The sequence below is a fragment of the Hyla sarda genome, chromosome 5 (assembly GCF_029499605.1).
Source record: "Hyla sarda isolate aHylSar1 chromosome 5, aHylSar1.hap1, whole genome shotgun sequence".
Lineage (NCBI taxonomy): Eukaryota > Metazoa > Chordata > Amphibia > Anura > Hylidae > Hyla > Hyla sarda.
Window position 1 is genome coordinate 138,146,209 of NC_079193.1, and position 17,695 is coordinate 138,163,903.

The following is a 17,695-nucleotide window of genomic DNA, read 5'->3' on the forward strand; positions in this document are numbered from 1 at the left end:
CAAGAAGGCCACTGTAGAGAAGGAGAAGGCAGAGGCAGACATCCGCACAGGCACAGTAAGACGTGGAGAAGCAGAGTAGACATCAAGGACTGTCTCACCATTGTGCGGAGTCAGCGTACGTCTTTCCAGGCGAGGAGGACGGATAGGACAATCTCTCAGGAAGTGTTCGGTACTAGCACAGTACAGGCAGAGGTTCTCCATACGGCGTCGTGTCCTCTCTTGAGGTGTCAGGCGAGACCGGTCGACCTGCATAGCCTCCACGGCGGGAGGCACAGGAACAGATTGCAGGGGACCAGAGGAGAGAGGAGCCGAGGAGAAGAAACGCCTCGTGCGAACAGAGTCCATATCTTGGCGGAGTTCCTGACGCCTTTCGGAAAAACGCATGTCAATGCGAGTGGCTAGGTGAATAAGTTCATGTAGATTAGCAGGAATTTCTCGTGCGGCCAGAACATCTTTAATGTTGCTGGATAGGCCTTTTTTGAAGGTCGCGCAGAGGGCCTCATTATTCCAGGACAATTCTGAAGCAAGAGTACGGAATTGTACGGCATACTCGCCAACGGAAGAATTACCCTGGACCAGGTTCAACAGGGCAGTCTCAGCAGAAGAGGCTCGGGCAGGTTCCTCAAAGACACTTCGGATTTCCGAGAAGAAGGAGTGTACAGAGGCAGTGACGGGGTCATTGCGGTCCCAGAGCGGTGTGGCCCATGACAGGGCTTTTCCGGACAGAAGGCTGACTACGAAAGCCACCTTAGACCTTTCAGTGGGAAACAGGTCCGACATCATCTCCAGATGCAGGGAACATTGGGAAAGAAAGCCACGGCAAAACTTAGAGTCCCCATCAAATTTATCCGGCAAGGATAAGCGTATCCCAGGAGCGGCCACTCGCTGCGGAGGAGGTGCAGGAGCTGGCGGAGGAGATGACTGCTGAAGCTGTGGTAGTAACTGTTGTAGCATAACGGTCAGTTGAGACAGCTGTTGGCCTTGTTGCGCTATCTGTTGTGACTGCTGGGCGACCACCGTGGTGAGGTCAGCGACAACTGGCAGAGGAACTTCAGCGGGATCCATGGCCGGATCTACTGTCACGATGCCGGCTGGCAGGTAGTGGATCCTCTGTGCCAGAGAGGGATTGGCGTGGACCGTGCTAGTGGACCGGTTCTAAGCCACTACTGGTTTTCACCAGAGCCCGCCGCAAAGCGGGATGGTCTTGCTGCGGCGGTAGTGACCAGGTCGTATCCACTAGCAACGGCTCACCTCTCTGGCTGCTGAAGATAGGCGCGGTACAAGGGAGTAGGCAGAAGCAAGGTCGGACGTAGCAGAAGGTCGGGGCAGGCAGCAAGGATCGTAGTCAGGGGCAACGGCAGAAGGTCTGGAAACACAGGCAAGGAACACACAAGGAACGCTTTCACTGGCACTAAGGCAACAAGATCCGGCAAGGGAGTGCAGGGGAAGTGAGGTGATATAGGGAAGTGCACAGGTGAACACACTAATTGGGACCACTGCGCCAATCAGCGGCGCAGTGGCCCTTTAAATCGCAGAGACCCGGCGCGCGCGCGCCCTAGGGAGCGGGGCCGCGCGCGCCGGGACAGAACAGACGGAGAGCGAGTCAGGTAGGGGAGCCGGGGTGCGCATCGCGAGCGGGCGCTACCCGCATCGCGAATCGCATCCCGGCTGGCAGCGGAATCGCAGCGCCCCGGGTCAGAGGACGTGACCGGAGCGCTGCCGCGGGGAGAGTGAAGCGAGCGCTCCGGGGAGGAGCGGGGACCCGGAGCGCTCGGCGTAACAAGGTGTTCTGGTAGTAGGGTGGTAAGCTGCACTGAAGAGAGAAACCTGTTGATAGTTTCTAAAGACGGCTGAGGGGTGGTTTCGTCCTACTTCAAGTTGTATAATGATTCATAATGGGGGAGATTTATCAAAACCAGTGCAGAGGAAAACTTGCCCAGTTGCCCATAGCAACCAATCAGCTCGCTTCTTTCATTTTTATGAAGGCCTGTGAAAAATAAAAGAAGCAATCTGATTGGTTGCTATGGGCAACTGGGCAAGTTTTCCTCTGCACAGGTTTTGATAAATCTCCCCCAATAAGCTTTAAAACGGCTAGCTATATCTTGTGGATGTGTCAATTTGCCTAACTTAGGCTGGGTTCACACTACGTTTTTCAACTATGGTTCCCACATAAGTTTTCTATCAAAAATCGTATGGGGAAAAAACGGATGGAACAGTATGGGATAAAGTAAACTGTATGCGTTTTTAAACAGTATACTATTTTTATAAGTGCATACAGTTCCGTCAGTTTTTATAGAAAAAAAAAACATACGTTTTTGAAAATGTTGTCCATTTTTAATGGGAGGGGTCTTGGGTGGGGACTTTAGGATTCAAATGCGCATGTGCAAAGTAAAAACGTATAAGTTTTTTCCGTATGGAACCGTATACATGTGCGTTTCCCATTGACGTCCATGTTAAAAAAAATGTATGTGTTTGCAGTACGGTTTTTAAACCGGAGACAAAATCGTGGTCAACCACAGTTTTGACTCCGGTTTAAAAACCGTACTGCAACCACATACGTTTTTTTTTAACATGGACGTCAATGGGAAACGCACATGTATACGGTTCCATACGGGAAAAACGTATACGTTTTTACTTTGCACATGCGCATTTGAATCCTAAAGTCCCCACCCAAGACCCCTCCCATTAAAAATGGACAAAATTTTCAAAAACGTATGGTTTTTTTTTCTATAAAAACTGACGGAACTGTATGCACTTTTAAAAACAGTAAACTGTTTAAAAACGCATACGGTTTACTTTTTCCCATACTGTTCCATCCGTTTTTTCCCCATACAGTTTTTGATAGAAAACGTATGTGAGAAACGTAGTTGAAAAACGTAGTGTGAACCCAGCCTTATCCACAGTCCATAGGAAAGGGATGGTAGACTTGGTTTGCTTGCGTTTAAGCGCAGAGGCTAGAAGTTTTCCTCCCTTATTGGAGCAGGTATAATAAGTAGCCTTCACCCGCCTCAACCGTTTCTCGTGATCCACAAATAACTGCTCTCTGAGTGGCTCGTAATTTAAGTAGGTGTGTTTTAATAGATGGGGTTTGGCAAGATTTATTTAAAGGGGTATTCCGCCCATGGCATCTTATCCCCTATCCAAAGGATAGGGGATAAGATGTTAGATCACCGCGGTCCCGCTGCTGGGTACCCCGGGGATCGCCGCTGCGGCACCCCGCCACCATTACTGCACAGAGCGAGTTCACTCTGTGCGTAATGACGGCGATACAGGGGCCGGAGCAGTGTGACGTCATGGATCAGCCCCTCATGACATCACGGCCTGTCCCCTTAATGCAAGTCTATGGCAGGGGGCGTGACGAACGCCACACCCCCTTCCAATAGACTTGTATTGACGGGGGCGGGCCGTGACGTCACGAGGGGCGGAGCCGTGACGTAACGATGCTCCGGCCCCTGTATTGCCCGTCATTACATGCAGAGCGATCTCGCTCTGCGCAGTAATCATAGCGGGGTGCTGCAGCAGCGATCCCCCGGGGTCCCCAGCATCCTTTGAATAGGGGATAAGATGTCTAGTGGCGGAATACCCCTTTAAGAGTAAAAGCTACAGAATTTTTAATGGCTATAAATATGTCTCTGGTTTTAGAAGAAGCATGGGAATGAAAAATATTGGTGTAATGAGCATGCTGAATTCTATGAGCATCTTGTTGTAGGAGATGCGATTCCTGAATACACATCACATCAGCGGCTAGGCGTTTCATTTCGGACCATAACATAGCTCTTTTGTATGGGCTATTAAGCCCGTTGACATTAAATGTAACAAATTTCAACACCATGACAGTACAATAAAAAAAATGCCAAACATACGGTGATCTTGTACATATGAGAATATTGCAGCATCTCACGTAGCATTGACAAAAAGAAGGTCCACCTGTAGGAGAGAAACAAAAAACAAAACAGACAAAAAGGGAAGAATAAAGTAAGTAACCAACACATAGCGACAATGTGGAAGATCCTGTAGAGTGCCATCTCAACAGATATCGTGTTAAGGAGCATAGTCCACTTGAGCCAATACAGCCAATCAGACCGGTCCATTCTTTCGCTGGTGTGGACTCATCTCACCGAACTCACTGTGTGCCATCCCGAGTCCACCTTAGTTGATGGAGGGCGAGATGTAGGTGTATTGCTGTCTCCAGGTGGTTGCCACTTAATCAATAGTTGATGACCTACTTCAACGGATTTAATAATATGTAGTGCATTATCCCTTTGGATTAACAGACAAACAGGAAATCCCCAGCGATATAGGATTTTATGCTTTCTCAGGATTGAGGTGTTAGGGAAAAATTATCTCCTTTGCTGTAAAGTGGCTGCAGACAAGTCTGTAAAGAGAGTAATCTTCCCAAATTCTCCAGGTAATGGGGGTGTTTTCCTAGAGGTAGCCATAAGTTCGTCTTTGATATGGAAATAGTGCAGCCTAGCCAGCACATCTCTAGGGACGTAGTCTGCCAAATGGTTCGGTTTCAGCACCCTGTGTGCCCTGTCAATTGTAAGATCAAGCAGAGTACAGTTAGGCAGCAACTGTTTAATAAAATCATGTAGGAACCGATTTAAAGCAGAGCAAGGAACAGACTCCGGTATTCCTCTGAATTTAAAGGGTACCTCTCATCAAATAAACTTTTGATATATTTTAGATTAATGAAAGTTGAATAACTTTCCAATAGCATGTTAATGAAAAATATGCTTCTTCCTATTGTATTTTTCCTGATCAGTCCTGTCAGCAAGCATTTCTGACTCATGCTGGAGTCCTAAACACTCAGAGCTGCCAGCCTGCTTTGTTCACAGCCAAACAGGCTGTGAACAAAGCAGGCTGGCAGCTCTGAGTGTTCTCCTTTGTGAACAAAACATACTGGCAGCTTGTAGTGTTTAGGACTCCAGCATGAGTCTGAAATGCTTGCTGCCAGGACTGTAGGGAGACCCCTAGTGGTCATTTCTTCAAAGTGGAAAATTAAATAGAAAGAAGCATATTTTTTAATAACATGCAATTGTAAAGTTATTCTGCATACATTAATCTATAATATATCAAAAGTTATTTTGATGAGAGGTACCCTTTAACATTGTTCCTCCGCGACCTATCTTCTAGGTCCGCCATTTTAGCCCTCATGGCCGCAACCTCTGACTCCAGCTCATAGTGTGCTTCTATTAACACATTGTGAGAAGTCGCATATTCTGCCATTTTAGTTTCAGCGTGACAGACCCTCTCCTTCATCTCTAAGAGGTCTGTTTTGACAGGCTGTAGCATGGAGGCAACATCTAAATGAATTGACTCTTGTAAAGCCACTAGCATATTTTTTAGTGTTAGCTCTGTAATAGGGCCATCCCCTGTGGGGTGATTTGCTAAACAATCTGCAACAGGAGATAAATAGGAGAAGGAGAGACTCACCCCTGGAGTATCTTCAGCCTCCTCAGCATCATGGAGGCACTGGCGCTGCTTCGCCGGGCTCCCCGACAGGGGAGATGCCGGGGCAGATGTGACAGCTCTGTGCGCAGGGTGACCGGAAGCGCTGGCACTCTGTGGGGAGCTCCTGGAGGGAGAAACGGGCTGCGGTGAGGACGGAGGCATTGAGGAGCTTCTGCAGGTTGATTGTGCAGCATGCTGGTGCGCGCTAGTGCTTTGGCGGGAGTCAGAGGGCTCCGGGGGAGAGGTAAAAATCAGTAAGTTTGCGGAATTTCGCTACGGATTTTCCTCTCTTTCTATTCCTGGAGGACATAGTAGTAGTTGAAGTTCAGTTTAGTAGGCAAAATAATGCTGTGGAGAGCCCTAGATGCTTCAGTCAGTAGTGACCATGGCATCCATGGAATTATTTGACAAGTGCAGCTTCTCTGGGTGATCGATTGTCATAGCAGCCCAAGGCCTTCCGAAGGTCTTCATTTTAGATCTGCTAGTATAGCTTAACACAGACAAGCAGTACTAGTGGGCCACCAACATGACTGTATCCAACAATCGCTTGTACAAATTTCCTAGGGGAGACTAAAAAAGTGTTTAACCCCTTAAGGACCAAGCCCATTTTCACCTTAAGGACCAGGCCAATTTTATTTTTGCATTTTCGTTTTTTTCCTCATCGCCTTCTAATATTCATAACTCTTTAATATTTCCATCTACAGACACATATAAGGGCCTGTTTTTTGCGTGACCAATCGTACTTTGTAATGAAACCTCTCATTCTACCATAAAATGTACTGCGAACCCAAAAAAATATTTTTTTAGGGAGGAGATTTTAATGAAATCCACAATTTTGCACATTTTGGAGGGTTTCGTTTTCGCACTGTACAATTTACGGTAAAAATTACCGTATATACTCGAGTATAAGCCAACCCGAATATAAGCCGAGGCCCCTAATTTTACCCCAAAATCCCAGGAAAAGTTATTGACTCGAGTATAAGCCTAGGGTGGGAAATACATCATCCCCCCCTGTCATCATCCAGACCGCCGTCATTAACACCGTCATCATCATCACCACCTGTCATCATCACCCTGTCATCATCCCCCCCTTCATCATCACTGCCTGTCATCATCCCTTTGTCATCATCCCCTTGTCATCATCCCCTTGTCATCATCCCACCCCCCCTTCATCATCCCCTTGCCATAATCTCCCCCTCTTCATCATCCCCTTGTCATAATCCCACCCCCCCCCCGTCCCCTTCATCATCCCCTTGTCGTCATCATCACCACATGTCATCATCATGGTCTTCAACCTGCGGACCTCCAGATGTTTCAAAACTACAACTCCCAGCAAGCCCGGGCAGCCATCGGCTGTCCGGGCTTGCTGGGAGTTGTAGTTTTGAAACCTCTGGAGGTCCGCAGGTTGAAGACCACTGCGGCCTTCGACATCATCCAGCCCCCTCTCACCCCCTTTAGTTCTGTACTCGCCTCCGCTCGGCGCTGGTCCGGTGCTGCAGGACTGTCCAGTGGGGAGGTCGTCCGGTGGGATACTGGTTCCGGGCTGCCATCTTCACCGGGGAGGCCGTTTCTCCGCGCTTCGGGCCCAGAATAGAGGCGTTGCCTTGACGATGTTGCAGAGGAACGTTGGTAATGAACGTACCTCTGCGTCGTCGTTAAGGCAACGTGACTATTCCGGGCCCGAAGCGTGGAGAAGAGGCCTCCCCGGTGAAGATGGCAGCCCGGAACCACTATCCCACCGGACGACCTCCCCACCGGACAGTCCTGCAGCACCGGACCAGCGCCGAGCGGAGGTGAGTACTGTACAGAACTAAAGGGGGTGAAAGGGGGCTGGATGATGTCGAAGGCCGCAGTGGTCTTCAACCTGCGGACCTCCAGAGGTTTCAAAACTACAACTCCCAGCAAGCCCGGACAGCCGATGGCTGCCCGGGCTTGCTGGGAGTTGTAGTTTTGAAACCTCTGGAGGTCCGCAGGTTGAAGACCACTGAGGGTGGAGAGTTCACTCGAGTATAAGCCGAGGGGGGTGTTTTCAGCACGAAAAATCGTGCTGAAAAACTCGGCTTATACTCGAGTATATAAGGTACATGTGTTCTTTATTCTGTGGGTCAATACGATTAAAATGATACCCATGGCTAGATACTTTTATATTTTTGTTCCGCTTAAAAAAAATCTAAAACATTTTGTACAAAATCAGTAATCTAAAATCGCCCTAAAATCGACCAACTATAACTTTTTCATTTTTCCATATATAGGGCGGTATGAGGGCTCATTTTTTGCGCCATCAACTGAACTTTTTATTGATACCCCATTTGCATTAATAAAACTTTTATATAATTTTTTATTAATTTTTGAATAAAATGTGACAAAAAAACTGCATTTTTGGACTTTTTTATATTCATTAACATTATATTTTGATAGTTCGGATAGATCATTTGATTGCTAATACTGTTCAGTGCTATGCATAGGACCTAGCACTGATCAGTATTATCGGCGATCTTCTGCTCTGGTGTGCTCAATCTCAGACCAGAGAAGGAGATGCCGGGAGATGGACAGAAGCAGATGAGGGGACCTCCGTCCGCCATTACAGATGATTGGATCGCCGCGGCAGCGCTGCGGGCGATCCGATCATCTATTTTAACGCGCGCATTGCCGAAGATGCCGTGATCTGTACAGATCACGGCATCTGATGGGTGAATGGCGGACATCCGCGCGATCGTGGATGTCGGCCATTACCGGCAGGTCCCTGGCTGATAGCAGCCGGAACCTTCTGTGTATGACGCGAGCATTGCTCCGATGCTCGCGGTCGTACACAGGATGTAAATGTACGTCCTGGTTCGCGAAGTACCGCCAAAACAGGGCATACATTTACGTCCGTGATCATTAAGGGGTTTCGCCGCAGCGCAAACTCCTAGTGGGAAACTCACCATAAACCGCTGCCAGTGTGAATGTACCCTAAAAACACTACACTACACTACACTAACACATAATAAAGGGTAAAACACTAAATATACACCCCCATACACTGTCCCGTCCCAATAAAAATGAAAAACGTATTGTACGGCAGTGTTTCCAAAACGGAGCCTCCACAAAAAAATAAATACCCACATGTAACCCCATTTTGGAAACTACACCCCTCACGGAACGAAACAAGGGGTATAGCGATCCTTAACACCCCACAGGTGTTTGACGAATTTTTGTTAAAGCTGGATGGAAAAATTAAGAAAAAAATTTTTTTTTCACTAAAATGCTGGTGTTACTTTTTTCATTTTCACAAGGGAAAATTTGTATCCCCATTTCTTCTGAGTAAGAACATACCCCATATGTGGATGTAAAGTGCTCTGCTGGTGAGCTACAATGCTCAGAAAAGAGAGAGCGACCATTGGGCTTTTGAAGAGAAAATTTGTCCGGAATTGAAGGCCACGTGTGTTTACAAAGCCCCCATCGTGCCAGAACAATGGACCCCCCCCGCATTTGACCCCGTTTTGGAAACTACACCCCTCACATAATGTAATAAGGGGTGCAGTGAACATTTACGCCCCACAGGTGTCTGGCAGATTTTTGGAACAGTGGTCCGTGAAAATGAAAAATGTAATTTTTCATTTACACAGCCCACTGTTCCAAAGATCTGTCAAACGCCAGTGGGGTGTAAATACTCACTGCACCCTTTATTAAATTCTGTGAGGGGTGTAGTTTCCAAAATGGGGTCACATGAGGGGGGGGTCCACTGTTCTGGCACCACGGGGGCTTTGTAAACACCCATTCCAAACAAATTCACTCTTTAAAAGCTCAATGGCGCTCCTTCTCTTCTGAGCATTGTAGTTCCCCAGCAGCAGAGCACTTGACGTCCACACATGGGGTATTTCCATACTCAGAAGAAATGGGGTTACAAATTTTTTTTTTTTTTTTTTTGGGTGGGGGGGGGGGTCATTTTCTCCTATTACCCCTTGTAAAAATGTAAAATTTGGGGGAAAATCAGCATTTGAGTGAAAATATATATATATATTTTTTTTTTTCATTAACACATCCAACTTTAACAAAAAGTCGTGAAACACCTGTGAGGTGTTAAGGCTCACTATACCCCTTGTTACGTTCCTTGAGGGGTGTAGTTTCCAAAATAGTATAGCACCATAGGGGCTTCCTAAATGTGACATGCCCACCAAAAACCATTTCAGCAAAATTTGCTTTCCAAAAGCCAAATGGGGCTCCTTCTCTTCTGAGCTTTGTAGCTTGCCTGCAGAGCATTTTACATCCTAACATGGGGTATTTCCATACTCAGAAGAGATAGGGTTACAAATATTGGGGGGGGGGGGCATTTTCTCCCATTACCATTTGTAAACATTTGGGCAAAAAACGCCACTTTAGTGAAATTTTTTTTTTCATTTACACATCCGACTTTAACGAAAAGTTGTCAAACACCTGGGGGGTATTAAGGCTCACTGTACCCCTTGTTACGTGCCTTGAGGGGTGTAGTTTCCAAAATGGTATGCCATGTAAGGGGTTTCCTGCTGTTCTGGCACCACAGGGGCTTCCTAAATGTGACCTGCCCCCCAAAATTCACTCTCCAAAAGCCCATTGAAGCTCCTTCCATTCTGAGCCCTCTACTGCGCCTGCTGAACACTTGACATACACATATGAGGTATTTCCTTACTGGAAAGAAATTGGGTTACAAATTTTGGGGGGCTTTTTCTCCTATTACCCCTTGCAAAAATTCAAAAACTGGTTCTACAAGAACATGCCAGTGTAAAAAATGAAGATTTTGAACTTTCTCATTCAATTTGCTGCTATTCCTGTGAAACACCTAAAGGGTTGACAAACCTTTTGAATGTCATTTTGAATACTTGGAGGGGTGCAGTTTTTATAATGGGGTATTTCTAATAATAATGCCCCTAAAATCCACTTCAAAACTGAACTGGTACCTGAAAAATTTAGATTTCGAAAATTTTGTGCCCTTTAATGTCTTCCAAAAGTAAAAACATGTCAACTTTATGATGTAAATATAAAGTAGACATATTGTATATGTGAATCAATATATAATTTATTTGAAATATCCATTTTCCTTATAAGCAGAGAGCTTCAAATTTTCAATCTTTTCATCAAATTTTGGAATTTTTCACCAAGAAATTATGCAAGTATCGACAAAATTTTACCACTAATATAAAGTACAATATGTCATGAAAAAACAATCTCGGAATCAGAATGAAAGGTAAAAACATCCCAGAGTTATTAATGCTTAAAATGACAGCGGTCAGATGTGCAAAAAATGGCCGGGTCCTACACTGAAAATTGGCTGGGTCCTTAAGGGGTTAAAGTAAAACTGACAGTAGCTTTACATGCACGAAACCCAATAAACAGGGTTATATTGCTCGTGAACTGGATTAAAATTAGGTAAAACCTACCCAGATCCATGGTCCTCTATTGCTAATATCAGCCTCCATATGTTGATCACCTGATTTGCGCAATGGACAAGGGCCCTGGAATACCCAGCATCCCTGCCTCCATTCCCTCTGCTTTGATATGCCTGCCCACCTCATGAATATTCATGAAGGACTCTTTACCCGTTGCATATAAGAGCAGAGGAGGTGGATGCAGGGATGCCTGCTATGCCAGGGCCCACCTCCATTGTGCAAACACAGCCATTAACATATTAGCAATGTAGGCTAATAAAGAGTCTATCTCCGGACGACGGATGCGGGTAAGTATTGGATTTAGTGCAGTGAACAAACTATTGGTTTTCCTTAAAAAATTGTGCTTTTTTTTTTTATTTTTCATATTGTTTTTCAATTCAAATGCACATAACATTAATTTAACTTCCCCACGCCCCTTACCCTTCCCCCACCCCCATCGGCTGCATAAAAAAAAAAAAAAATCTTCAAATATAAAAGAAAATGCTACCACTGCCTCTTTTTGTTGTCTTTGCTACCAGGTGTTTATATAGGTTTGCTACTATCTTTTTCCTTCCTATTTTGTTATTAACAATTTTTTCTATTAGACCCCTAAGGGTCTCTACCCTAAAGATCTCTTTCTCTCTGGTGGCCAAGAATGCATATCTAATTTAAGCATATTCGTACCAAACTTTTTCTTCCAAATAATATTTTTCATTCAAATCTTCCCGTTTGATAAGCTTACCCTCTTTTATCAAATCAAATATTCCTAATTCCCTTCTCCTCTATATTTTTTAATAATCCTAATTCATGGAATTCCCCTATCTTTTTATTATGCCATATCGTAGATGTTTCTAAACTATGGTGGACTCCCTCAATCTTTTTAAGCCTTACCCATGATTTGATCAAGCTATCAACCCCTGGATTTTTCCTATACTCCCACCCTTCCATTATTCCAGATTCCAAAATCTTGAATATGTTTAACTTCCCTTGGAGGCCTTCTAGTATGTTCTGGGAACGATATTCCACCTTTTAAATAGTGTGGTTTTTACCTTATATTTGGTTGTTATAATTCTGGCCACTATATGTCCCCATACAGGCTATATTGATATACAGTTCCTGGCCTAGTCATCGAAATCCCTGCGGCAGGCACTGATGAGCCCTGAGTCAGGAAATGAAAGCTAACACAGCTTGCTCAGGGACACACCCTCTGCTATGAAGAGGACTGGAGGAGATGTGAGCAGCACAATGGGACTGGTATCTGTTTAAAACACAGATAAAGGTGACAGGAACATGAACCTAATTAGGGTGCATTCACATCACGATTTTGCTATATGGTTCCCTTTATATGGTTTTGTATAGGAAAACCATATACATTGGCCTCCCATGCAAAAACGTATGCAACAAGAAGTATCCGGTTGTGTACGTTTTTTGGATATGTACTGTTTTTTGTTTTTTTACCGTACACAAAACAGCAGTCTACTATGGTTTTGTGTCCTGTTTAACCCCTTAAGGACACAGCCCATTTTGGCCTTAAAGGAGAACTACGGGATTGAACATTTTATCCCCTATCCTAAGGATGGGGGATAAGTTTCAAATCGCGGGGGGTCCCCACGATCTCCCGTACGGGGCCGCGGCTCTCTGCATTGAGAGCGCGTGTCAACCACCGCACGAGGTGGCAGCTGACACGCGCCCTCCATTTACTGCTATGGGATAGCCGAAGCACTGCCTTCGGCAATTTCCGGCTCTCCCATAGCAGTGTATGGAGGGGGCATGTCGGCGGTTCCCGACACACGTGTCATCAGAGAACACTTAGACAGAAAAGAACAACTCAACTTCAGAAGCTCATAAGTACTGAAAGGATTAAGATTTTTTAATAGAAGTAATTTACAAATCTGTTTAACTTTCTGGATCCAGTTGAGATATATGAAAAGTTTTTTCCTGGATAACCCCATTAACCCCTTCCCGACCCATGACATACAGGTACGTCATGAACATTTTTGCCGCTACTCGCGGCATCCCGCAGCGCCCGGTAAGTCGGTGGCTATCACTGATAGCCAGCCATCTTACCATGCGACCACGGGGGGTTTCATCCCCCCCCCCCCCCCCCCCCAGCGATCGCTGCTATCAGCTAGTCAAATCTGACTAGCTGATAGCAGCGTTTCGCTATCAGAATACTTAGCAGCGTGGTGTGTGAGTCCCAATCATGGGGATCGGGACACACACGGCTCTGCTAAGTGTCCCTGACCCGTCCCCCGGCGTCACTTACCTGGCCATGCGGTGTCCCGAGCGGTCCCGGCACGAGCGGCGTCCTCCAGGCGGTCCCGGCGGCGCTGCGTCCCGGAGGTGAGTTTCCGGCAGCAGGGCGGCATCTTCATTGGCAGCAGTGAGATCACAGTAAAGCGATCTCACTGCTGCCTCTGGGAGTTTCAAAACTGCAACTCCCAGCATGCCCAGACAGCCTTTGGCTTTCTGGGCATGCTGGGAATTGTAGTTTTGCAACATCTGGAGGTCCACAGTTTGGAGACCACTGTATAATGGTCTCCAATCTGTGCTCTTCCAGATGTTGCAAAACTACAAATCTCAGCATGCTCAGTCTGTCCAGGCATGCTGGGAGTTGTAGTTCTCTAACATCTGGAAGAGCACAGATTGGAGACCATTATACAGTGGTCTCCAAACTGTGGACCTCCAGATGTTGCAAAACTACAACTCCCAGCATGCCCAGACTGCCCAAGCATGCTGGAAGTTGTAGTTCGGCAACATCTGATCCTTCAGATATTGCCGAACTTCAACTTCCAGCATGCCTGGGCATGCTGGGAGTTATAGTTTTGCAACAACTGGAGGCACACTAGTTGGGAAACATTGTCCGTTTCCTACCTCAGTGCCTACAGCTGTTGCAATTGTTGCAAAACTATAACTCCCAGCATGCACTGACAGACCATGCATGCTGGGAGTTGTAGTTTTGCAACAGCTGGAGGCACACTGGTTTGGAAACACTAAGTTTGGTTGCAAAACACTTGAAAGTTTATTACTTAACTTAGTGTTTCCAAACCAGTGTGCCTCCAGCTGTTGCAAAACTACAACTCCCAGCATGCACGGACAGCCAAAGGGCATGCTCGGAGTTTGCAACAGCTGGATGTTTGCCCCCTCCCCCCAATGTGAATGTACAGGGTACACTCACATGGGCGGAGGTTTACAGTGAGTGCTGCAAGTTTGAGATGGCCCAAATTTTGCGCTGCAGCTCAAACTCCCAGCGGCAAACTTGCTGTGAACCTCTGCCCATGTGACTGTACCCTAAAAACACTACACTACACTAACACTAACCTAAAATAAAAAGTAAAAAACACTACATATGCACATACTCCTACACAGCCCCCCTCCCCCAAAAAAATGAAAAACGTCTGTTGCAAAACGGAGCCTCCAGCTGTTGCAAAATAACAACTCCCAGTATTGCCGGACAGTCATTGACTGTCCAGGCATGCTGGGAGTTTTGCAACAGCTGGAGGCACCCTGTTTGGGAATCATTGGCATAGAATACCCCTATGTCCACCCCTATACAAATCCCTAATTCAGGCCTCAAATGCGAATGGCGCTCTCTCACTTTGGAGCCCTGTCATATTTCAGGGCAACAGTTTTGGGACACATATGGGGTATCGCCGTACTCGCGAGAAATTGCCTTACAAATTTTGGGGGGCTTTTTCTTCTTTAACCCCTTATGAAAAGGTGAAGTTGGGGTCTACACCAGCATGTAAGTGTAAAAAAATAAATTTTTTACACTGACATGCTGGTGTTGCCCTATACTTTTCATTTTCACAAGAGGTAAAAGGGAAAAAAGACCCTCTAAATTTGTAATGCAATTCCTCCCGAGTACGGGGATACCCCATATGTGGGCGCAAAGTGCTCTGGGGGCGCACAACAAGGCCCAGAAGGGAGAGTGCGCCATGTACATTTGAGGCGATTTGCACAGGGGTGATTGTTACAGCAGTTCTGACAAACGCAAAACAATAAATATCCATATGTGACCCCATTTTGGAAACAACACCCCTCACGGAATGTAATAAGGGGTGCAGTGAGCATTTACACCCCACTAGTGTATGACAGATTTTTGGAACAGTGGTCTGTGAAAATGAAAAATAATTTTTTTCATTTGCACAGTCCACTGTTTCAAATATCTGTCAAACGCCAGTGGGGTGTAAATGCTCACTGCACCCCTTATTAAATTCCATGAGGGGTATAGTTTTCAAAATGGGGTCACATGTGGGGGGTCCACTGTTCTGGCACCATAGGGGCTTCCTAAATGGGACATGCCCCCCAAAAACCTCTTTCAGAAAAACTCACTCTACTGCGCTCCGCCGAACACTTTACATACGCATATGAGGTATTTCCTTACTCGAGAGAAATTGGCTTACAAATTTTAGGGTGATTTCTCTCCTTTTACCCCTTGTAAAAATTCAAAAATTGAGTCTACAAGAACATGCGAGTGTAAAAAATGATGATTTAGAATTTTCTCCTTCACTTTGCTGCTATTCCTGTAAAACACCTAAAGGGTTAAAACACTTACTGAATGTCATTTTGAATACTTTGGGGGTGCAGTTTTAATAATGGGGTCATTTATGGGGTATTTCTAATATGAAGACCCTTAAAATCCACTTCCAACCTGAACTGGGCCCTGAAAAAGTACGATTTTGAAAATCTTGAGAAAAATTGGAAAATTGCTGCGGAACTTTGAAGCCCTCTGGTGTCTTCCAGAAGTAAAAACTTGTCAATTTTTTTATGCAAACATAAAGTAGACATATTGTATATGTGAATCAATATGTAATTTATTTGGAATATCCATTTTCCTTTCAAGCAGAGAGTTTCAAAGTTAGAAAAATGCAAAATTTTCATGAAATTATTAGATTTTTTTTACCAAGAAAGGATGCAAATATCTGTGAAATTTTACCAATAACATAAAGTAGAATATGTCACGAAAAAACAATCTCGGAATCAGAATGATAAGTAAAAGCATTCCAGAGTTATTAATGTTTAAAGTGACAGTGGTCAGATTTTCAAAAAATGCCTAGGTCCTGAAGGTGAAAATAGGCTGGGTCATGAAGGGGTTAATGTTGCCTCCACCTGTGTGGCTAGAACTCTAGGAGTTTTGTTGGATCAATTAGAAATGCCCGCAATGTCGTTTTGTCTAATAGTACTAGACCTGTACTTTGGTTGAAATCTTTGTCTGGAGACATGGCATCTAAAAACAAGCTTTGTTCTGTTCCATTTCACGGTCAATTTGTATTTGGCCCTTAGCTGAACACTATATTAGAACCAATGGCAGACAAGAAAAAAGGGTTTCCCACAGATGAAGCTCAAACTAAAATATCTCCTTTTCGCCTGATCAATCATTCAGGGGAGGTAGAGGGAACACTGGTCGTTGATCAAATAGGAAGGGGGGCAGAGGCAAAATTCTCCTCCTTAACCCCAGTCAGACCTCTTCTAACCCTAAACAGTTACGCCAGGCCTGTCTGGGCAAGGATTTCCCATTTTGCCCCAGTTTGGGAATCTCTGATTCCCAATCCCTGGATAGTAGGGGGTCATATCTCAGGGTTACCAGATCAAGTTGTCATCACCTCCCCCTTCAAGGTTTGTTTTAACTCAGCAGATTCTGAAGGTCCAGAAGTTGATTCTGAAGTATATTCAGGACCTTCTCGGTTTAGGAGCTATTCGGAAAGTTCCTTTCCAGTAGAAGGGCCTTGTTCATTATTCCTAGGTGTTATAGTTTCAAAACCAAATGGGAAGTACCATACCATTATATACCTGAAGCCCTTGATCACATTTGTGGTTTGCAAGAAATTAAAAATGGAAACCGTGATATCTGCTGTTCAACTAATAAAGGAGGCCTCGGTGATGGCGACTATCAAACTGAAGGACTGTATCACCTTCCCTTCCATAGATTCCCAAAAATTTTTGAGATTTGCTGACCAATGGGGGTCCAGTGTCCGCCACTTTCAGTTTATTTGTCTTTCATTCGGTTATTCCTTTGCCCCTCATATATTCACCAAAGTCATATACCCATGGTCTGTGTCCCCCAATGGATCCCCCGAGAAAGAGATTTTACGGTAAGTATAAAAATCTATTATATTTTTTTTTACAGGGAGTAAATTAGAAATCTTACTATTTTTTACCTACTGTATCATATGCAAAAAAATTCCCCACCATCTCCCCCCCCCTTGTCACATTTCCCCTACACCTGCTATACTGCAGCGATACACTGGGTTTCCCAGGCGGTTTTAAAATCTCCCACCGGATCCGGGAAACCTAGTGTGTTTGCTGCCAAAAATTGACCTTTCACCATCAGCCAATCACTGGCTTGACATGTGACACCGTTCCGGCCAGTGATTGAATAGGGAATGGTCCTACTATTTGAATGGTGAAGAGAGGAGACATCGGAGGGCACGGAGGGAAACCCCCATATCACATTCTCCCCTCCCCTGCCACATTCTCCCCCCTTGTCACATCCCCCCCCCGTTGTCACATCCCCCCCGTTGTCACATCCCCCCCGTTGTCACATCCCCCCCTTGTCACATCCCCCCCTGTCACATACATCCCCCCTTGCCACATTCCCCTCCCCATGTCACATTCCCCTCCCCCATGTCACATTCCCCTGTCACAATCTTCCCTCTTGTCACAATCTCCCCACCCCCGTCACAATCTCTACCCCCCCTCCCCTTGTCACATTTCCTCTGCACCTGCTGTACTGCACTGGGTTTCCCGGGCGGTTTTCAAATCTCCCACCGGATCCGGGAAACCTAGTGTGTTTGCTGCCAAAAAAGAAAGACCTTTCCCCATCAGCCAATCACTGGCTTGACACGTGACACCGC

At 45.6% G+C, this 17,695-nt stretch overlaps 1 protein-coding gene and 1 long non-coding RNA gene across 8 annotated transcripts in view; one reads left to right on the top strand and one right to left on the bottom strand.

Annotated features, from left to right (window-relative positions):
* Positions 1 to 17,695, top strand: part of TRANK1 (tetratricopeptide repeat and ankyrin repeat containing 1) — a 300,522-nt gene that overhangs the window by 15,196 nt on the left and 267,631 nt on the right. Inside the window, exon 1 of one of the 6 annotated variants that reach the window (XM_056520374.1) lies at positions 12,053 to 12,071. The exons of the other annotated variants lie outside the window; for them this stretch is intronic. The gene's annotated coding sequence lies outside the window, so the exon portion shown is untranslated. Of the gene's footprint in view, positions 1 to 12,052; positions 12,072 to 17,695 lie in introns of those variants that run through there. 6 annotated transcript variants of the gene reach the window in all.
* Positions 3,870 to 13,192, bottom strand: LOC130273477 (uncharacterized). Of its 2 annotated transcripts, none has more exons than XR_008844006.1 (3): positions 13,105 to 13,192; positions 5,437 to 5,578; positions 3,870 to 4,533 (listed from the first exon to the last, which is right to left on the bottom strand). It is a non-coding gene; the product is annotated as an uncharacterized LOC130273477 (long non-coding RNA). The 2 variants fall into 2 exon arrangements; XR_008844005.1 differs by having other exon boundaries at positions 5,437 to 5,753; positions 13,105 to 13,191.